The 23,766-nt window shown below is 40.0% G+C and overlaps 1 pseudogene; it reads left to right on the top strand.

The window, feature by feature from the left end:
- Positions 1–23,766, top strand: part of LOC117477331 — a 58,230-nt pseudogene that overhangs the window by 9,076 nt on the left and 25,388 nt on the right.

Genomic DNA, 23,766 nt, shown 5'->3' with positions numbered 1-23,766 from the left:
CTGACAATTTTGCCCCCTGTTCAAAAACTATGGCTCATATAAAAAAATGACCAGACTTTGAGCATCAGGGAACCCCAATGAACTGATATATGTTGTTTTTTTTTGGTTTTGTGTGTAAAATGTGGAGATAGGGGCAGTTTGTCTAAAGTGTACTTCTCTCTGCTCCGAAGAAAGATCCGGAAACATTTAACATGGGAATCAATTGGGAGCTAGATGGGACTTTTTGTCTATTCATGCCCTCAAGAGGCATTTTTTTTTCTTAATTTTTTCTTAATTTTTTTTTATTTTCCAACCTAGGAGAGGTTTTCCTACAAAGAATATGTCTGAGGAGTGTAGGGTTTGGGAATTATGGCAAGTTTAAAACATTTTTTGGGGAGAATGTTAGGCACTCCTGCACTCTATTTTGAGATCAAAGCACTCTAGACTTAACGAGCTGCTCCATCTACACTAATGGTAAAATCTGAAAAAGGCCTCTCTACCAAGCTCCAAACAAAGTTAGATATCTCAAGAAGTTTAAAAGATATCAACAAGAATTTCTCAGTCATTTCTGAATAGCTGAAGGTCTTGTGATCATTTTAAAGTTGGAATGAAGTGTCTAGCTGAAAGTATGTGGAAGGAGTAGCATTTGGCGCAAGGTGTAGGAAAAGAGTATTTGAAGGCATCTCTCATTGACTTCAATGTTAAAAAAAAGAGTTTAAAAAGCTGAATATTTCAAAAAGTATAAAATATTTTTAAAAAGTTGAAGGTTTCCCATCGATTCCTGAAAAGGCTGAATTGTTTAATATTTGAATGGTTTCTGTAGCTGAAGTTATGGAGAGCCAAAGTATTGGCTGAAATAAGAATAAAGATTTGAAGAACTATAGTGGAATGCTGTAAACAGCATTCACACTTATAAAGAATCGAAGAACTATAGTGGAATGCTGTGGCACAGCATTCACACGAATAAGGGGAAGAATAAAGAATCGAACAGCATTCACCCTTATAAAGAATCGAAGAACTATAGTGTGAATGCTGTAAACAGCATTCACACTAATTAAGCAAAAATAATTCAACAAAATGCCTCTTGAGGGCATGAAGTGGCAAAGACTTTCAACATGTCTCCATTAAACCCCATTGTAATTTCAGGCTGATATTTCCTCACAGCAGCAGCCGCACACCTTTAGTTAAACTGCCAAAAAGGCCACATTATTAACCCGAAAGTACACAAAAATTACACTTCAGATACTCAACTTCCTTGACATGCTTCACATTTTGAAATTTCACAGATATCTGTTACGGTTCTTCCACAAAACGTTCACATGTAAGAGGTTTATCTCTCATTCAGAACAATGGAAACCTTTGATTTCTAGAGACCTCGTTAGCTCAACTATAAACACCTGTGTAATGGAACACGATGATGTCATCACTCCAACTGACAGCAGTCAGTTCTAACTGTTCATTCATACTTTCACTCAGAAACCTCATTCCAACTTTAAAATGTTAGATATCTTTCTGACATTATTCGTGTAACACAACTTTTAAATCTGACTCTTACTTTTAGAGATATTAAACATTGTTCAGACCTTGGTAAAGAGGCCTTCTTCAGATTTTAACATTAACTAGAGTGCGTGATGTCACAGCTAGAGTGGAGCAAATCTTGAAATGTGCCTTCATATTTTCTTTTAAAACTGCCATAATTCCAAAACACACACTCTCTCTCTCACACACACACACACACACACACACACACACACACACACACACACACACACACACACACACACACACACACACACACACACACACACACACTCTCTCTATGTCTCTCTCTCACACACACACACAGACACACTCTCTCTCTCTCACAAACACACAGACACACACACTCTCTCTCTCTCACTCACACACACACAGTCTCTCTCTCTCTCACACACACACAGACACACACTCTCTCTCTCACACACACACTCTCTCTCTCTCTCTCACACACACACACACACACACACACACACACACACACACACACACACACACACACACACACACACACACACACACTCTCTCTCACTCTCTGTCTCTCTCACACACACACACACACTCTCTCTCTCTCCCTCTCTCTCACACACACACACACACACACACAGACACACACTCTCTCTCTCACACACACACACACACACACACACAGACACACACTCTCTCTCACTCTCTCTCAGCCATCAACACATCTAAGCGTAGGGGTGTCATCAAATGCCGTTGCCATGATGACAGACCACTCGCCATGATGCACGATGTCGCTGTAAGTCCAATGGAAACGGTCCGATCGTCCCCCAAACTTCGCTTGTATATCACCGGTCCAGCCCTCAACAGCTCTACATCAATTATGGGGTTTCTTCAAATGCCGTTGCCATGGCAACACAATGCTCGCCATGAAACACGGTTTTCTCATAACTTCAGTGAAAATGTTCCAAACGGCCCAAAACTTCACAGGTTTGGTAACGATGCAACCATCAACGCATCTAAGCGTATTATGGGATGCCATCAAATGCCGACAGATCATTCACCATCAAGTTAGTTCAAAAGTTTGCAGTTCAAATATTCTGCTGCTTTTCCAAGCCTTTTTACTTTCTTTTCTTCTCTCATCACACATTCAAGCCCCCAGTGTTCATGTATCATTTCAATCTAAATTCTTCACTTTTTTCTTACACATTACATTTCAGCATAGCAGTTTAGCGTCAGCTTTTCAGCATAAAGCATTCCCACTAGCAATTTCTTCAGGAATTGCACTCTCTAGTTATTGATTGTTGTACAACGAAATAATAATTGATCAACTATATCCGTGTTCTCTGTTTCATTCTTTCCTGTTGTGAGTGCTAAATTGCCACAATACTCCTTACTGTAAATGATCTTAAAGACTTTAGATTCAAAGTTGTTGTTTTAATCACTCAATAAATCAATTAACACACACACCCCTCTCTCTTAAAGGGATAGCGATCTGACTCGGCATGACCCTAATATCATAACACTCGAAATCGCAATTCTTGACTTGGTATCGAAACAAATGTTGGTATCGTGACAACACTAGTTTGTGTGTGTGCTGAGCAGAGCACAAACACATCATGCGCCTTGGTGACCGGACATCTCTTTCATAAAACTAATAATAGGGGGAATAATCAGGCGGTTCAATGTGTGTAGAAGTGTGTGTGTGTGTGTGTGTGTGGTTAAAATGTAGCAGCCTGTGGTCGCTCTTTATCTGTTCTAGGGGTGTAACGGTTCACAAACATTTCGGTTCGGTACATACCTCGGTTTTTAGGTCACGGTTCGGTACGTTTTCGCTACAGCAGAAAAAATGATCACAAAACATAAAATATTTTTTGGGGGTTTTTAATTATTATCAAACTGTGAATATTCATTACATTACATTACATGTTACTTGTTAGACGCTTTTATCCAAAGCGACTTACATACTCAATACTGTGGACAACCCCCACAAGAGGAATTTGGGGTGAAGTGTCTTGCCCAGGGACACAACGACATGCTGACTGCAGTGGGGTTTGAACCTGTGACCCCCTGATCCGAACATCAAAAAGCGTGACCACATCACCCCAATTCTGGCCTCACTACACTGGCTTCCAGTTCGGTTCAGAATTGATTTTAAAATCCTTTTATTTATTTTTAAAGCACTAAATGGGCTGGCTCCGGCCTATATAGCTGAACTCCTCCAGGTCTGCTGACCAGCTGCTGCTGGTAGTGCCCAAGACCAGGCTCAAAACCAGAGGGCACCGAGCCTTCGCAGCAGCTGGCCCTAGGCTCTGGAACACTCTGCCCCTCCATGTGAGGTCGGCCCAGACCCTAGGGGTTTTTAAATCTACACTAAAAACATACTTCTTCTCTCTGGCCTTCTAGTTAGAGCGGAGCACGACACCTGACTTTTCCTTGTGTTTTATTTTTATTTTTTATATATATCTGTTGTAATTTATTGTCTTTTATTGTGATTGTAGTAATGTACAGCACTTTGGCTCGACCAAAAATCGCTTTTAAATGTGCTTTAAAAATAAAACTTGATTTGATTTGATTTGAACACCTACAGACAACCCACTACGCCACACGCCTCCCGTTTATTTTTTTAATTCACTCAAATAAATACAAAATATAATAAAATAAACATTAAGGTGCAGCATTTCGATGAACTGATATAATCTGAATTTGAACTGTACTGTACTCACCTAAGCAGCCAGCTTGACATTAGGCTTGTCATTGTATTTTCATGTTTTTTTTAAAGAAAAATTAACTTGTCCACATTGCTTGCCGAAAGGGCAGATCTGCTGGCACTAACAATGTCTCCTGCTGTGGAGAACACCCTCTCCCTAGGGACAGAGGTAGCAAATACAGCCAGGTAGCGCTTTGCTAACATGGCAACATAAGGATATTTGGCGTTTGTAATAGCTTTGACTCGGTCTGAACTTTTTGCGAGTGTTGAAGGCTTAAATGCTAGTGGGAGTTGGGTTTGCACTTCAGTCTTTTTTCTTTTGGTACCGGTGATATTCACGTTCAGGTGATGCCTTTTCAAATGAGTGTGCAAGTTTGATGTATTGCCAGCCGCGTAACCAATTTTAGTTGAACAATGCCGACAAACAGCTTTGGTTCGGTCCACCTGTCTTTGTCCGTCATCCTTGTACGTAACTGCGAAACCAAAATGTTCCCAAACCGGAGACTTCAATGATGCTGGAGGATTTTCGAGTTCAACTTTATCTGCGTTCGCCATTTCGACAGTTCCTCAAATTACTGACTAAATTTGAACGCGTCCCTGTGACCAGCTCTCATAGTATGCCTCTCGTCCAATGACATGACTTGGTCGCTCTATGACGCGTTGAACCCAATGTGAGCCAATTACACTGAAAGCTGAGACGCAGCACCTGAGATTACTTCCAAAAAGTTGTTCACGTTCTCACTTTTTTATGTTTAACGTTATATTCGTTCGGTACACTTCAGTACACACGTGTACCAAACTGAAGGGCCCATACCGAATTTACAATACCGTTACACCCCTAATCTGTTCTAATGAAGGTAAACACAGTGAAGTAAACAGTGAAAGGCACAGCTCTTTGCAGCTGGTGCTGCTCTTCTCAGATTCTGCTGAGTTACATGTTACTGCCTCCTGGTGCTGCAGAGATTTCATGAAGTGAAGGAAGTTTTCCTTCGATAAAACAGCTGTGAGAGTCACGGACATGAATTCATAGATCAAGGCAGACTGGTTCACAGACTCTCCTGTTTTGCCAATCCGGTGCTTAAACAAATAGCTCTACACCTCTGGCCGAAATGTCCCTAAAATGAAGTATGAGTTCGAAATATATCTCAAATAATGTATGCACTGCCATTTCCCCACATAAACATAACCGTCTGCAATGAAACGGTTGTGCGCTCCACTTCCTACTTGGCGCACCTGTAACTTTCTTGTGCGAGCAAGATACTTTCTCTCTTTTTTTTCTTTTCTTTGCCCTTTAGGGGCTTCATACAATACAAAAACAAATGCAAATATTTTATTTTAAAAAGTAAAGTCCTTTCGAGTCATCTGTCTCAAGCCTAAGTCAAGTCTCAAGTCATGAATACCAAGTCAAAGTCAAGTCGAGTCTTTTATCAATGTTAGTCAAACAAGTCTCAAGTCCAAAACTATGCGACTCAAGTCATGTGACTCGAGTTGCCCACCTCTGATATATACTGTGGTTAGGATGTTGCTGTATTACTGTATCAAATATAATACAAATATAATAAACACAAACAGTTAGTACAAGTACTATTTTGTAAACTCTATATTTATTAAGTATTAAAGGTGGGGTAGGTAATTTCGGAGAATATAACAAAAAGTGTATCTCGAGCCGGTTTCTCAAACTTACCTACCCCACCTTTAAGTGAGTTTTTATTGTGTTAACTGTAAATGTATTCTTGCTTTTTAGATTTACTTTCTCTCTTTCTCTGTCTGTCTGTTTTAGAAACCGAAAAGAAGAGAGAGACGTCACAGCTGTCAGCAATGTGACAAATCCTTTACAGCATCTGGAACTTTAAAGCTCCACCTGCGTATTCACACTGGAGAAAAACCTTACAGCTGTGAAGAGTGTGGGACAACATTCACTAGATCACATCATCTCAAAAAACATCAACGTGTTCACACTGGAGAGAAACCGTACTGGTGTGAAGAGTGTGGGAAAACGTTCACTACATCAGGTGCTCTCAAAATACATCAACGTATTCACACAGGAGAAAAACCGTACAGCTGTGAAGAGTGTGGGCAAACGTTCACTTCATCAGGTGTTCTCAAAATACATCAACGTATTCATACTGGAGAAAAAACGTACTGGTGTGAAGAGTGTGGGCAAACGTTCACTACATCAGGTGCTCTCAAAATACATCAACGTATTCATACTGGAGAAAAACCGTACTGGTGTGAAGAGTGTGGGCAAACGTTCACTACATCAGGTGCTCTCAAAATACATCAACGTATTCACACAGGAGAAAAACCGTACAGCTGTGAAGAGTGTTGGCAAACGTTCACTTCATCAGGTGCTCTCAAAATACATCAACGTATTCATACTGGAGAAAAACCGTACAGCTGTGAAGAGTGTGGGACAACATTCACTAGATCACATCATCTAAAAACACATCAACGTATTCATACTGGAGAAAAACCGTACAGCTGTGAAGAGTGTGGGACAACATTCACTGCATCACATTCTCTTAAAACACATCAACGTATTCACACTGGAGAGAAACCGTACTGGTGTGAAGAGTGTGGGAAAACGTTCACTACATCAAGTGCTCTCAAAATACATCAACGTATTCACACAGGAGAAAAACCGTACAGCTGTGAAGAGTGTGGGCTAACGTTCACTTCATCAGGTGATCTCAAAATACATCAACGTATTCATACTGGAGAAAGACCGTACTGGTGTGAAGAGTGTGGGACAACATTCACTAGATCACATCATCTCAAAAGACATCAACGTATTCATACTGGAGAAAAACCGTACAGCTGTGAAGAGTGTGGGACAACATTCACTAGATCACATAATCTCAAAACACATCAACGTATTCATACTGGAGAAAAACCGTACAGCTGTGAAGAGTGTGGGACAACATTCACTGCATCACATTCTCTTAAAACACATCAACGTATTCACACTGGAGAGAAACCGTACTGGTGTGAAGAGTGTGGGAAAACGTTCACTACATCAAGTGCTCTCAAAATACATCAACGTATTCACACAGGAGAAAAACCGTACAGCTGTGAAGAGTGTGGGCAAACGTTCACTTCATCAGGTGTTCTCAAAATACATCAACGTATTCATACTGGAGAAAAACCGTACTGGTGTGAAGAGTGTGGGCAAACGTTCACTACATCAGGTGCTCTCAAAATACATCAACGTATTCACACAGGAGAAAAACCGTACTGGTGTGAAGAGTGTGGGCAAACGTTCACTTCATCAGGTGTTCTCAAAATACATCAACGTATTCATACTGGAGAAAAACCGTACTGGTGTGAAGAGTGTGGGAAAAATGTCACTACATCAGGTGCTCTCAAAACACATCAACGTATTCACACAGGAGAAAAACCGTACAGCTGTGAAGAGTGTGGGAAAACGTTCACTGAATCAGGTTCTCTCAAAATACATCAACGTATTCACACTGGAGAAAAACCGTACTGGTGTGAAGAGTGTGAGAAAACGTTTAAAAGATCAAGTGAACTCAAAATACATCAACGTATTCACACTGGACAAAAGCCGTACAGCTGTGAAGAGTGTGGGAAAACGTTCACTACATCAGGTAATCTCAAAACGCATCACCGTATTCACACTGGAGAAAAACCGTACTGGTGTGAAGAGTGTGGGAAAACGTTCAATCAATCAGGTTCTCTCAAAGCACATCAACGTATTCACACTGGAGAAAAACCGTACAGCTGTGAAGAGTGTGGGAAAACGTTCACTACATCAGGTGCTCTCAAAATACATCAACGTATTCACACAGGAGAAAAACCGTACAGCTGTGAAGAGTGTGGGCAAACATTCACTGCATCAGATACTCTCAAAACGCATCAACGTATTCACACAGGAGAGAAACCGTACAGCTGTGAATAGTGTGGGAAAACGTTTTCTCAAAGTGTTTACCTTAAAGTCCATGAGCGAATCCACACTGCATAGTTTTGATCAACTATGATAGCCAAGCTAGCTGTTTCCTCCTCCTGATGTCCTGAGAGCTGTGTTGTTATACTCTTTCTGAATTGAAGTCTGACTAACAGTTTTTTATGTTCTAACCAACTTTCACACTATGCCAACACAAGTCCACAGAGATGCTGTTTCTCCAATTTAATTCATGTTTGTAACGGTTCCTGATCTATAAAGAATTGTTTCACTATGCTGTTTTTCAACTAACTTTCTAATAGTCCTTTTATAAAATATTATATTTCCTGGGTTAAACTGCTAGCCTTGTTAAGCTGCATTGAAAGAATTTAATTTCACTGTTCATTAATCTGCCAAGAAGTTTCTCGAATAATCTGTTTGGTTAATAAAATGTTGTGACTTTAAACTTCGATCGGGATGTTTTGATAGTTCCTGTTGAGTTAGCAGTCTGTTCTGGTCTTAAAGAAGAAACAATGATAAATGTATCTAGATGCCTCACTGCACTGGCTTCCAATTCGGTTCCGAATTGATTTTAAACTCCTTTTATTTGTTTTTAAAGCACTAAATGGGCTGGCTCCGGCCTATATAGCTCAACTCCTCCAGCGCTACACCCCAGCCAGAGCTTTAAGGTCTGCTGACCAGCTGCTGCTGATAGTGCCCAAGACCAGGCTCAAAACCAGAGGGCACCGAGCCTTCGCAGCAGCTGGCCCTAGGCTCTGGAACACTCTGCCCCTCCATGTGAGGTCGGCCCAGACCCTAGGGGTTTTTAAATCTACTCTTAAAACACACTTCTTCTCCCTGGCCTTTTAGTTAGAGCGGAGCACGACTTCCTGACTTTTCCCTGTGTTTTTTATTTTTATTTTTATTTTATTTTTGTATTTATCTGTTGTAATTTATTGTCTTTTATTGTGATTGTAGTAATGTGTTTTTATGATTGTAGTATTTATTACATGTACAGCACTTTGGCCCGACCAAAAATCGCTTTTAAATGTGCTTTATAAATAAACTTTGATTTGATTTGATAGATTATATTTACGATGTTTTCAGTTTGATTCTGTTTTCTTGTTTAAATTATCCGACTGTACCAAAATAAAAAATGCCTTAGAAAAAGATGCACATTCCTGCATATTTTTTTGTGTTTTTCAGCACATTATAAACATGTAATTCCCTTGTTTGAATGACTAAAGACAGGAGGGAACTGTTTAAATAAATTGTCCACAGACTTAAATACAGGCCGGGCTTCAAGGGCACCTAGGAGAAAACAGCGTTGTTTTTTTTATAGTACAAGATCTGAGTACTTCAACTTTTACTCAAGTCCAAGATCTGAATACTTCTACTTTTACTAAAAAAAAAAAAAAACATAGCTCCAAAACTCTAAACACATTTTCAGCTCTGCACCCACATTTCACTTCAACATGGCCCTTTCTGCAAACACTGCACACGGTTCTGTAAGTAAAACACGGGAATCTGAGGTAAAACACTGCCATTACTGTAAAACTGCAGCAACATTAACCGTTAAACTTAACACTTTTGCAAACTCTAGATGGTTTCAAAATCAGAATCCAGTTCATTGTAGTACAGTATGTTTTTAATTCGCTCAAGTGGTGCAACCATTCACACAGTAAGAAGAAGAATATATTATTAAAGGAGAAGTGTCATGCTTTTCCGGTTATTACCCGTCCCCTTGTGTGTTATGAAGGTTTTTATGCATGTGACGGTGTGCAAAACCCTCAAAGTACACCCTGTAGCGAGTAAAACTCTAACACAGAAAATACCTCCCCAAAACGCCTCGTTGGAGATACGTCACTGTCCATTTGATTCTTCCGGGTACGGCATGATGTCATGCGGTACCCGGAACAAAATGGACCAATCCGGAAGAGCTATGGCCACACCCAACGGCGCTGGCCGCACCCTCTGCCAGCCTAACATTTACTGTTGGAAGCTCTGGTTCAGTTCACAATCGATCCAGTCATGCCAATGCCAAGGACCTGTTTCCTGAAATGTGTGGAGAAATCTGAGCTGTTTGTCCTACCGACGGAAGAACCACGACGAAGTCAGTTTAACACTGTTCCTTCAGAGGTTCGAAGAACTTTACTGTGTGCGCGGCATTTCACAGACGAAAGCTTCCAAAACATTGCCCAGTTTGAGGCCGGATATGCACAGCATTTGAAACTGAAGGACGATGCTATTCCTAGTTTGTTTGGACCGTTTGGAGCAGGGGAAGATTCTGGTACACAACCTGTAAGTTTGCATTGTTATTTGTGTATTTATCAAACAAGGTATCTACCACGACTGTTTAAATGTGTAAACGTGTGTCGGACTGCTAAGCCATTGACACAGTGCTAACTATGCTAACTAAGTTGCTAGCGTTTCCATATATCAACTCTAATATCAGCAGATGGCCTTACATACATGCATCTCATAGCAGGAGAATGTCTGCATTCACACACAAAATACTCATAGACAGTATACTCCGGGTGATTTACCGTACGGTCAGTCGCGAAACTTAATTACATTATAGCTGGCGTTCCTAGCGTGTATGCTACCGAGCTAAAAAACTGAGCTAGACATGAGTTTGCTCGGGAAAACATTGTTGTTATGCCAGCTACAATGAATATAGCAGACTACCCGTATAAGATTGGAATTGTAAACATGTTCTTGATAGCCTAATATGAACCACTATCTGCTGTTCAGAGTATAGTATAGTAGCCTATAGCATATTACACTGAACAACTAGCAAACGTAGGTTAGCATATTAGCTGGCAAGCTAACTGTGTTGATTAAATAGATAGATTAGATAGATACACACTCCTACCACAACTACTACTAACGAATCTAAAACAACTAAGTTTCTCTAATATTTTGTGATTTGCATTTGATTTCGTCCAGCCAGATCAGGAAACTCCTGGCGTATCTGGCGGACAACACACACACGGGATGACCCACTCTGATGCCTCGTCCTAAAAAGCCCCGGCAGCCACTTACAAAGCTGCGATAGGCAAGATGCCGAAAACGCCTATAAGGGGAGGAATGGATGATATACAGTGTATATATGTATATTTACGCATGTTCATTTTGTACATTTCTAAAAATAAAGTTTGATGGAAATACTTAGTAGGCCTATCCTTTCCTCCCTGAATTATTTGCTCCTATAACATATCATGATTTGATTTCTCATCAAACAGTAGTAGTTTATTACAGGTAAAAATAACTTACTCTTCTATAACAACAGTTGTAGGTACAGTTCGGTTAGTTAGCGTATAAAATATACGGCTGTACCGACGCCATTATAAGACTGTTGTTCCGCTGAGAGCGAGCCGAAAAAAGCACTGTTAGACATGGGCGGAGCCTCTCTGGTGGTTGACTAATCAGAACAGAGTGGCCGAGCTGACCAATCGGAGCACACTAGGCTCACAGGGAGGGGGGGGCAAGAGCTCCAACGAGTCGTTTAGTGGAGAGAGTGAATACTGCTGAATACACATACTTTACAGAGATGCTGTATGCGAAACCAATGTGAGTTTGGAAAATTGCACAGTATAAATCTATTTTAGTATACCTCAACAATGGAATTATGATCAGTGGAAATGGCCATGACACCTCTCCTTTAAGAAATATAACAGAATACAACATGTTGACAAGAAATAATTAAGCAAAAAAAGGAACAATTATGTAGAATCTCTCTGTGTTGTAAAGTGGAAGAGCTGTGTAGTTTTACAAAGTGGAGGTATTGTGCAGAAATATGCCAAATTGACATAAAAGGGTCCCGTTGCTCATCATCTAAGAAAATGAAATGTGCGTTTGATGAAAGCAGAAGTGTTTCTCGGTGCAGGACACAGCCCCCAGACTCAATAATTCATGTTTACAGAGTTGTTAGTCCGACGATGAGTCACGCTGTTAATCTGAGAGCTTCACTTTCCTCTGATCGCTGAGGAGACGCACTTTTTATTCATCTGATCAATGTGAGGGGATGTTAACCTAACAGATAAACAGCAAGGCAACATGGAGTTCTGCAGGATGAAGTATTCCTGTGTTGGTCCCTGAAGGCAACATCTCCCTGGTCCATGGGATTTTGGATTATTGCAGAAAATAATCTCTGTAAAAAATAGATACTTATAGTTCAGCAGGATCCTAATATGAACTACTTTATGATATCTGAAGTAAAAAGCTAATGTTGAGCTATAAAGGAACTACAGCCCGATCACATGACTTCACGTCACCACTGCTAAGCTAAAGGCGGCTGTTGGAGCTATATATCTCTTTATATTATTTAACAGTTTAACATTTATTTTCTTGCTGTTTATTGTAAATGTATTCTTAGTTAGCGTCAAAGTAGTTTATATGCTTTTATTTTGAAGGCATGTTTGGGCACTGTGATTAGAGCACCTGGTGTAATTGTATATATTGGAGACAGGTGGGTGGTGGGAGCCAGAGCACTAGTAGGCAAACGTTTTTTTACCAGGGTGTTTCAAGCCACACAAAGGAAAGCCATAGGAAAGGCTTAAAGAAAAGAGATATAGGAAACCTGTTCATTGTATTTTGTTATTGGAATAAAATGCACAAATGGAGGTTCTTGTCTGGACTTGGATGATCATTGCCCTGCGTAAGATCTGCTAACTAGTGCCTCAGCGGCTGTTTTAGGTCTATAGGATTTTGGCCGCTACAGCCAATATGGTCTAGCTGCGGCCGCGGCCAGTACACGACACTACACGACACGCCCACTACACGACACGCCCACCTGACACGACACTACGGTGGCTGAGAGACATTACCGTACATGGCAGATTAAAAGCGAATTGACGACACTTATTATTATTGAGATCGTACATGGCAGATTAAAAACGAATTGCAAATGTTATTGTAGCATTTTAAGCAACTATTAGGCAAATAAATTAATAACCTAGTCTATCCGTTTGAGACACAACAGTATAACTTTCAACCCAAATCATTTTGTCAACAAACGGTGGTTTAGTAAACTTTTTTTTAATATATAAAATAGGTATTAATGAGATAATCTATTGATTATGTTTGTCTAACTGCTACACATGTATTTTATACATAAATGTAGATATTTGTGAACATCTAAATATAGTTGTTAAAGGTTTTAAGATATACATAATCACATCATGGGGTCATTAAGGAACAAATTAGGAGGGCCAGTCAGGCCACTAATGAGCTCAATCATTCACATGTATTATTACTTTATAAATTAAAAGTACTAGGGGTCTATTACAAAACCTTTGAAGGAATCGTATCAATTAAAATAAATGTATGGCAAGTATGATCAAATTAACATAATGTCAAGATATAGCCAATAGACAATCAACATGCTTTGAATATAAAGGAAGAAGAACAATAAACAGATGAACATTTAGGTTTTATGTGTAAATTGTGAACAAACCATCTTAATACATCTGGCAGTCTAAGACAGCAAACTAAGCTTCTTTAACTGCTGCTAGATCACAGTTTTACCATGGGGTATTTCTAACAAGACCAAAAGATATACAAGGCTTCCAAAACAGAAGAAACCAACTCAATACAGTATTTTAATTTCCTTCAAAACGACAAAAGCACTAATAAAAACCAAATAACAATAACATAAAGGAAAAGTAATTGAAGTGGTTGCCTGTTGTAAATACCTTGGTATCTGGCTTGATGATTCTCTCTTCTCTTGCGTTCGGTCATACCCCCCTTCCCATACTATTATCGGTCAAAATTGGCCGGTGTGTTTTGCAGTGATATTTCTGGAACCCCTTATCCCATTTTGATGGTTGACATCTCATTTGAACAGTCAAAGCCAGAATGACAGCAGGGGTGAATTTCATTTTATAATTTTGCAATAAGTCAAAGATATGTTTACTGTATATTATAAAAATGCTTGTCATGTAGGCATACTGGAGATGGGAAGGCTTTAGTCAGTGTTGTAGCTGAGATTCTTACCGTTCCAATGATGTATTAATAATAACTTGGATTTATATAGCGCCTTTCATGAGACCCAAGGTCGCTTTAAAAAGAACAGGAGTAGAAACAAACATAACAAAAGGCAGTCAGACGAACAGTTAGACAGACAAAACAAATAGATTTGGGGCCAAAGACCTTGGCAGACTTGAGGGCCCTTTTGAAGGCGTCAAGCGTGGGGATGTTGCAGATCTCCGCAGGGAGAGCGTTCCAGAGAGTGGGGGCTGCCATACTGAAGGCTCTGTCCCCGAAGGATCGCAGGTTGGTGCGGGGGGCCAGAGTCTGAAGACCGCAGGTTCCGGGGTAGGGCATGTGGGAATTGTATTGATTTGATACAAGCAAGCCAGTGTTTCATTGTGTACTTTCAACTGCAGTATATGGTCCGGCAAGTTCAGCATTCACTGCACTCACTGTGATGAATATACAATAAGACACTGATACCGTTTTCCTCAATGAACATTTATTGAACAGAACATCATGTGAAACATTTTCCTTTTTAGTTGTAGGCTACAAAAACAACATGTTGTGGTTTTGCGCTTTGACATCAAAATGTTGGGGGCTGTGGAAATATTGTGCCATGTTGCTGCAGCAGCCGGAGCCATCACTGGAGCGGCCGTCGGAGCCATCACTGGAGCGGCCGTCGGAGCCGTCACTGGAGCGGCCGTCGGAGCCGTCACTGGAGCGGCCGTCGGAGCCATCACTGGAGCGGCCGTCTGGGCCATCACTGGAGCGGTCGTCGGGGCCATCACTGGAGGAGTCGTTGTGGTTGCTGGGGCCGCCGCCAACGTAGTTGGATGTTCAGTGCAGCAGTTTTTAAAGTGACTAATAAACATCTCCTTTCTCCCAATGATTCTTGGGCAAAAGCCACAGTGATAATGGCTGCTGGCCACACATTTGAGATGGCATTTATAAACATTATAACCTAAAAAGAGACAGAAAGTGGTTTAGAGGATTCTAGAAACAAACCAACATGAATTTCTTGTAAATATGCAATTTGAAACAAGGTGTTTGTGCGAGAGCAATAAATAATCATGTCACCAACAATAATATTTTTGCCTATAAACTGAATTTTTGCAGATTGAATGTGTGATTATGCTTATATTGTGCCTACCCCAAATAAGGATACTTTTCCAGCATTATTAACACTTCAATTTATAATTCAAAATTAATTTACACCAAGGATGTCCTGGGGCACAGAAATAACACATGTATCCATAATGTGTGAGGCATTAAACACATCTAACAAGTAACATGTAATGTAATGTGATGAAGTATACAATGATCATATAGAATTATAGATGTACTTACCTCCATATTTCACAAGTGCCCTCTGGTGGCTCTGCAAATGAGCCATCAGACCAGGGTATGACCTGGTCCTTTCACAAAATGTACACTGGAAGGTGTCCGAGTCCAATTTGTTGAGCTCTGGGCGTGCTCCATCACGGAGTGTTGTGTTGTTTTGTCTATAGGTGAATAAAATAGAATACAATTTCAGTGACTTTAATATTGGAAATAGTTAACTCCTTAAACAAGCAGCAATGGACTGGCCTGTATAATCCTATGGGACAAAGCTGGTCATACTTCCTCACTTTCAGAAGGTAACCCTTTAACTGCCAGCGCCACCATTTGGTAGAGCACATTGTGTGTCTTGATATCTTGTTGAAAAAGTTTAACTCCATCTGATTCAGCCAGCTCTACCCTTTTGGTTGACATGTTATGCACAAAACAACCTCTAGATGTCACTGTGGTTCGAACAGAAAGCCCTTCAGCTAGTTTAAATCTTTATATATACAGTCTATGGTTTAAATGTCAGGCCTACAGCATGGCCACAAACCCCATCTAAAAACAGAGGCCTGATTGCATCCACCTGGGTTACTTGGCTCTACCCAATAACTATATATCATTTAACTTTAAACCACACTTAAAATAATAATATAATTATACATATGTGCATGTCAGTATAGCAGCTAATACATGTTTTTTTTTTTAAAACATTCAAATGTGAAAGACACCTTCAATGAATATTTAAAACTTACACACAATCAGATTCTTGTAAAAATGTGAGTACATGCATTGTTCCATCTGTCAAGCTAAAATATATACATATATCTTAGCTCTTAGCTTGACATGCTAACTGAACGAGCATGTTCAGTTAGCATATATGCTAACTGAACGTCGAGCATGTCAAGCTAAGAGCTAAGATATATATATATTTATATGTATTCCATTCCTTTACATTTAATATTTAAAATACAAATTAGCTAAATAAACACAATTACACTGCGCTAAACAGCCACATCGACAAACAAACGAGAACCTAAATAGTATGTAATTATATCTAAAACCACAATACGTTAATTACCTGTACTCGGTGCGCCATATTGTTTGTCTGTTCTCTGAACCTCATGTCTCTTTAAATATCCTTGCGTCAGCGTCAGTGTTGTCAATTCGCTTTTAATCTGCCATGTATGGTAATGTCTCTCAGCCACCGTAGTGTCGTGTCAGGTGGGCGTGTCGTGTAGTGGGTGTGTCGTGTAGTGTCGTGTACTGGCCGCGGCCGCAGCTAGACCCTTCTCGCTACAGCGGCTAATGTTGGGCGTGATGCTGCTGATTGGGTGACTTTTTACCTCCTCGCTGTCTGTTGCTTGTGTCACTAGAGTTGGAAACTTCATGGATGAGATTATAAATGCTTTAAATGCAAAGTGTTCCTCTGATCTGCAGCAGGTGGAGATGAGAAACGTGTGATCGCTCCGAGGCGTTTCACTGCAGGCCAACCAGCAGCTCTGAATACAAATCATATTCTGCTCTTTTATTTCATCTGAACTAATTAAAGTGATGAAATCTGGAGCAATATCCTCTTTTATTTTTAAATGTTCCCGGCACTGTGAAGCTGCTGGCAAAAGGAAATTAGACTATGAGGTTGATTATTGAATCTAATGATCTTGATCAGGGACGTGCACAGACATTTGGAGGGGCTATTGCTCTAAACTGGAAAAAGGGCCTCCCCCCGAAAAAAAACATAAGACCTTTTGAAAATTAACTTGTTTTTAATGTAAAAGAAACCAAGCGATTATTACTTCAACTAAATTGAACAGTAATTCACATCTCATAACAAAATAAGCTAAGGCGACTACTTGCATTCGGTGACTTGATTTTAAAAATGAAAACCAGGGAAATGTTTTGTTTTGCGGTCCATATCTCATTAAAATATCTAATGTTAGTAACTATTAAAGACAAAATGGGGACAATTCTGTTCTAATGTAGTTTGACCAGACCATTGTAACTGCTGTGCAGTCCAGACATAGGCTACTGATAAAATAGGGCCTCTAACTAATTACCTTAAATAAACTCACTCATTAATGAAACCAGTTCAATACGCATTATTCTTATTCTTATCATTCTTTATGAGCGCAGTAACGGTAAGGTATCTAATTACTTATTTATTTAGTATTCCATAACTTAATAACAGAGATGGTCAAACTAAAGTGGTAGAGACATGGCAGAAATCCTACAATGAAGCGAGACATTGAACTGTTCACCCGTGAGAGGGCGATCAAGAAAAGAGAGTGAGCGGCCCCATGGAGGGAGTTTACAGATGAAAAGACACAGAAAGACAGAAGCACAATAACAACAAGTAGGCTATTTTTAGGTGTTTTTTTGTAAATAACCGACGGTATCAAGAGGAAGTGAAGTCCCCTTGTTTGTCCAGTGGCGTTTTCTCCCGGAGGCCAAGGGAAGCCAGGCTTCCCCTGTTTTTTCGGATTGTAGTTATCATTTAAATAAATAAATAAAAACACTTTGTTTTGTTTCGATAATTCTCCTTTGCTGTTGCTGCCGGCCCGTCTCTCCCCCACTCTCATTGAGTATTTTACAAAGAAAGAGTGAAACAAACAGCGCCCCTCTCTAGATGTTATGGTGAAACAGTAGATTGCATTCACTGTTGCGAGAGGAGGCCACCGGAATCTGGCTTCCCTTGGTGAGGGATTGACCAATCAGATGAGGCCCACGTGATGCCCCTGCCAACCTGTGATTGGTCAGGGCCATGCCAAGGGAAGCCAGCCGTCTCTAGCTTCCCTTCAGAGGCCCGAAGTTAAGTAAACTGATATAAACTCCCCAAACAGGTTTTAAACTTTGAATCAAATCCTGTAAATCCTGAAAATCCTGAAAATCTCCGCTCTGCTGACCACAATGCACTGCAGTTCGGATAAAAGTGAGGCAAAGTGGCTTCACCCCATTCAAACCCTTCTTTTTTATTCATTACCGAATCTGCACTGCGCATTGAGCGACTGGTATTGCATTTGGGGGGGGGGCGTGTCTGCATAAATTAACCCAACTCAAAAAAATGGGCTTCCCCTAAATTTTTCCCCACGCCACGCTACTGTGTTTGTCCCTTATACCCTAACTGCCATGAGACAACTCAAAATCAAGTTTCCAAAATCCGACACTGAGGTGGTCTTAACGCACCGGCAGATGACAGCGCTGACAAAGTGTGTTTTCCCGCAGCGATACGCTACAATACTAATTGTGGGCTTATCATGTTGATTCGGCCACAACAGAAAAAACAAAAACAAACTCTCGCTCTCTCCAGAGGGGCAGGTCAGCCAAAAAGGCCAAACGGGCCGTTTCCCGGGCAACATTAGCCCGTACCTGTGCACGTCCCTGGTGTTGATTATTATACAAACAGAGTCCCGACAAAATGGAAAGACATCACAAAACTATAATACAGTTACTATCATATCATTCATGTCTTTTTTTTAAACCAAAGGTACGGTGGCGAAAGGTGTGTGTGTGTGTGTGTGTGTTCGTGCGCAACTGTTTGCTATCAAACAGAGCTAAATCAGATCTGATCAGAGCAGGGCTGCAGCTCATGATTTAAGAATCAGAATTCATGATACACCTGAACATCAGCAGGAGAGGACTCTTTAAAGTAGAGACACTACATACTGATATACACCTGAACATCAGCAGGAGAGGACTCTTTCAAGTAGAGACACTACATACTGATATACACCTGAACATGATGAGGAGAGGACTCTTTAAAGTAGAGACGCTACATACTGATATACACCTGAACATCAGCAGGAGAGGACTCTTTAAAGTAGAGACACTACATACTGATATACACCTGAACATCAGCAGGAGAGGACTCTTTAAAGTAGAGACACTACATACTGATATACACCTGAACATGATGAGGAGAGGACTCTTTAAAGTAGAGACGCTACATACTGATATACACCTGAACATCAGCAGGAGAGGACTCTTTAAAGTAGAGACACTACATAATATGTAGTGTCTCTACTAATCTTCTGAGTCACCGTCTCCTGTTAACAGTGGGTGACATGACTGACATCCCTCCGATAGTTATAAATATCCATACGATACGATGTGCTATTCCAAATTGATTTAATTTAACTACAAGGGTGATTTTATTTTACATCACCAAGCAAATGTGATTACTGCCACCTATAAACACACACTGATGCACACACCCACACAGAAAGGCTCCATCACAATGTGTAAAATGTGTAAATGTTGTGGGCCCAGATTAACACATCCTCACACTTAATTAAACTCATCATTTCCAGTCATGCTTCAGCTTATCTCTTCTCTTATAAATAATATACAGCTCCTCAACTCTCTGTCTTTTTTCTACAAACTGAGGTTCATGAAAAGATCCAGATTGACTTTCCAGTGTCTTGAGCAAAACTGAGATTAATTTATATGCAATTATTATTTATTTGGATCAATACAAATACAAATATATATATGTTGTGGTACAATACAAAGACGTAGACTTATACAAAACATAACGAAAAACCACAAATTGTTTATTTGAGTGGGTTTTTTTAATTTCTTTTTTTACACTCACGTAACTTTGGATATGTAGCCTTTAAGATGAATACATACAGGCAATGTAAACAGTATAAATAAAGTCCATTAATAACAACTTGTTCCCAATACCTATATATACTGTAGGGGTTCGTCTAACTTCACAATTCTTACTTTGACAAAATGTTTTCCCAAGATGCTTCTGTGCAGCTTGGGGTTAAACCCTTCATACATGAAAGCAGAGAATATAGTGCACATCCTGTTGAGTGTGAAGGATCTGAAAGAAATGTCCTGGCATGATTCTGTAAAGCGTTTTCTGCAGACATGCTTCTCTTTCTTTAACCCTCTGACGGGGGAGGCTGGGAAAAGGAGATTTTGTGAACTTCTGTGTAGCAAAAGTGAAAGTAGTCATTGTGCAGATTGGTCCATTTCAGAATAATATATATGATATGTTTTATAATGATTGATCATGAAAGTGTTCTCAAAGCTGGTAAAGGTGCAGCTAGTTTGAATGACTTTGTATACTGCAGGGTAGCTTGTGAATTTACTCCAGGTGGAACTAAAGTCTGATTTAACACTTGATTAGATTTCACATCATTCATCCACATCTGTGAAGTAATTTAAGGTGTTCAATAAATGTAGTGGAGTAAAAGTGCATGATGACCACATGAAGTACTGTACTTGAGTAAATGTTCTCCCTCTGGAAAAGTTGTATTCATTGTATGGGAGCAGTGTGTGTGTGTATGTGTATGTGTGTGTGTATGTGTGTGTGTGTGTGTGTGTGTGTGTGTGCGTGCGTGCGTGTGTGTTAAATTTGATTAATGATGTAGTCGCTAATGAGCACTTCACTGCAGGACGTTTCCCTGACTCACTAGCCTCGTCTCAATACCCCTCCTCGACTCCTCCTTTCCCTCACTCACGTCCCTTCCTTGCGTCTTAGCTCCGCCTCCGTAAGATGCGAGCGAGAGACACGAGGAGGTGACGCGAGGACAGAGGAGTCCTCAGGTATTAATTGGGATGTCCTCGTTCACTCAAACGTCACTCTTAAACGACGTCTGTTAATGATGACATGTGCACAGCTGTATCCCCTCTCATTGGGTTTAACTGAATAACCCCTTAGAACCGGCCCATTTATTGTTAAATATGTATTTAAATGATAAAGCTTTCTCTTTTTAGTCAAGGAATTCAATGTATGATGGTTGGTCCTGCTTTTGTGTTCCGTTTTGGTGTAAAATGTACATTTCAATAAAATTATAATTATAATAATGTGAAAGCCTTTACTCTGAAAATGTGTGTCCTGTAGATCCCCACATTTACCACAAACCCACATTCAGGACTGTGAATTTTAAATAATTTAACTCCTGAATATCTTAACACAAAACAAAACAAATAATTGTTATTTATCAAGATCTAGCCATTTATGAAATAGCTTTCTTAATAGCTATGTTTTAGTGACGTTCAAGATCATTAAACATGACTTAAATTGTTAGTATAACCTTAAGAAATGAATTGCACATAATAATTCCCACGGAGCTGTGAGCACTTATACATTTATGTGACGCTTTTCCACTCATTCTTCCAGTTCTCCGTTTTCCTGTGTTGAAATCGACCAGCTGTGAAGGTGGGGGCGGGGCTTTTATATGCGAGTAGTGAAAACACTTCCGCGTAGTCTGCTCTCGTGTATCCTCCCTTTCGTCTCCTCCCTCACCCCTCCTCCCTCACCCCTCCTCGACTCCTCCGTGTGCATTTCAGCTATTGGGACGTCCTTCAAAATGGCGTGTCTTGATCGATTTCCGGGTCAAGTCCCGGAGGAGGGGAAGAGAGGAGTCGAGGAGGGGTATTGGGATGAGGCTACAGCTTTAGTCTTTGTTTCCTCACACGACCGTCTGAGATTTACTTCCTGTCACTGCACCGGCTTCCATGTTTTTGGGGGCAGAAAGTGCATCCTCCACTATACTACGCTAAACTGGACGGTGACGCGTGACTCCTACATGCTCAAACAAACTGCCTTCAAGTGAAGCAATGAGAGAGGGATTAAACATGTGTCTTTAAGAAAGCAGCAAACGGTCCAACCTTTTTTACCAGATAAAAATGGTGTTGTAATCTGATACATTTCCCTGATTATGATAACATGCCTTTTTAATAATAAAAAAATGCCTCCTCTCCCTCAAACTTAAAAAAAAGTTACATTAGGGTAAAGAGCGTACAGAACAGTGAGTAAAGTGTACACAAATATTACAATCCCAATGTTTTTAAACACTACATTTATGAAAAAATACATTTCTGACTAGATTGGCCCTTTTGACAGTGGAGATTTTGACACTTCAGAGAAAAAAAATACTTTAACATTTGTAGCATCAATTGTCGCCCTCTTGAGGATCTTTTAGGTAAAGCAGTTGATGACTGAAACTGAAAATGACAGATATCTTCAGAGTGCCTTTATTGGAGATCTGGTTGAAAGTGAGGGATACTATTGCCTGAAAGATTCAACATTCAAAGGCTCCAATGTCATATGCACAGCTACAGTGTAGTTATGGCAATGCAAATCTGAAGTCTGAAATACTGAATTTCCCCACGGGAATTAATAAAGGTCCATCTTATCTTATCTTATCTTAAAGGTAGGGTAGGTAAGTTTGAGAAACCGGCTCGAGATCGCAAGAATTTGAAAATACACAACCGGAGAAAATCTGCCACTTCCTTATAGAGCCCCTCCTCCAACACACCAAGCCCCCAGGAAGTGCGCCGGACTCTGATGAAAATATTCGTGCTGGCCAAACTTCCTTTTGGTTGCCAGGCCCGGAAACACTTTTTCCCATTGACTTACATGGGGAAAGAGTGGTCTGTAACTCGTTGGATAATTTTTTTTAAACTAAATAAACTACCCAGTATGAACACTTGTATAGCCCTTATTAAAAACATTCGTTCCTCAAGTTGTAAAAAGGTGCTAATAACGTTATTCTGAGAGTTATTTCCCTCTGTATTATGAACGCGCATCTAACCCACGGGACCGCGCCGCCCGGCACGTTCATGTGATGTGACGTGTTCAGCACCACATGCGATGCGTTTATCTTTACCCATGGATAAGAACGGACCCATATCGCCTTACTGCCAGCCCACGGAGCTGTAATAATGGATATATTGCACATGTTTGCTGTAATTCATCATTTGTAAAATATTATACTACATGGGCTGTATGATGTAAATCTTGTATTAAATAAAGTTAATATTACCGACGTAGATTAACGTCCCTGTAGCTTCTTATTGCACTTGCAATATACAATTAAAGGAGTTGAACGTTGCTGTTTGCTATTACTATAATACCACGCAGGGATAAACCAGAGTTTACAACCTTTGCATGTGGGCACAACACGTTTTGACCCAGATTAATTAGCTATACCATGATATCGCCCGAGGAAGTCGTCATACTTATACATATATAAATAAAGATATATGTGTCAAAGCTCTAATCAAATTAACAGTTGTATTAATTATACTTGTATATGTATATATATATATATGTATATAGCCTGTGTTTTATATTTATACACACAAATGAACAACCTTGTGTGTGTCAAATAACAAGTTGTATTGTAGTGTTTATTTTAGTGTTGTGTTATGCTTATCCACATTTTGATTTCAGAGCACAGGAGAATGCTGGGCACAACATAAAGCTCAAAAGTGAAGCTGGCAATGCTGAACAAAACCATCTAGTTATAATATTTATTCAGCTGAAAAAGTCAAAGCTCTACGAAAATGTAATTAAAAATACATAAGCATTTTCAGGTAGAAAATCAGCATTTTATATAGAAATTCACAAAAATAAGAAATG

This window comes from Trematomus bernacchii, unplaced genomic scaffold (genome assembly GCF_902827165.1).
Source record: "Trematomus bernacchii unplaced genomic scaffold, fTreBer1.1, whole genome shotgun sequence".
NCBI classification, from domain to species: Eukaryota; Metazoa; Chordata; class Actinopteri; order Perciformes; family Nototheniidae; genus Trematomus; species Trematomus bernacchii.
Note: the sequence above shows the minus strand (reverse complement) of the source record. Positions and strands in the feature narration are given on the sequence as shown.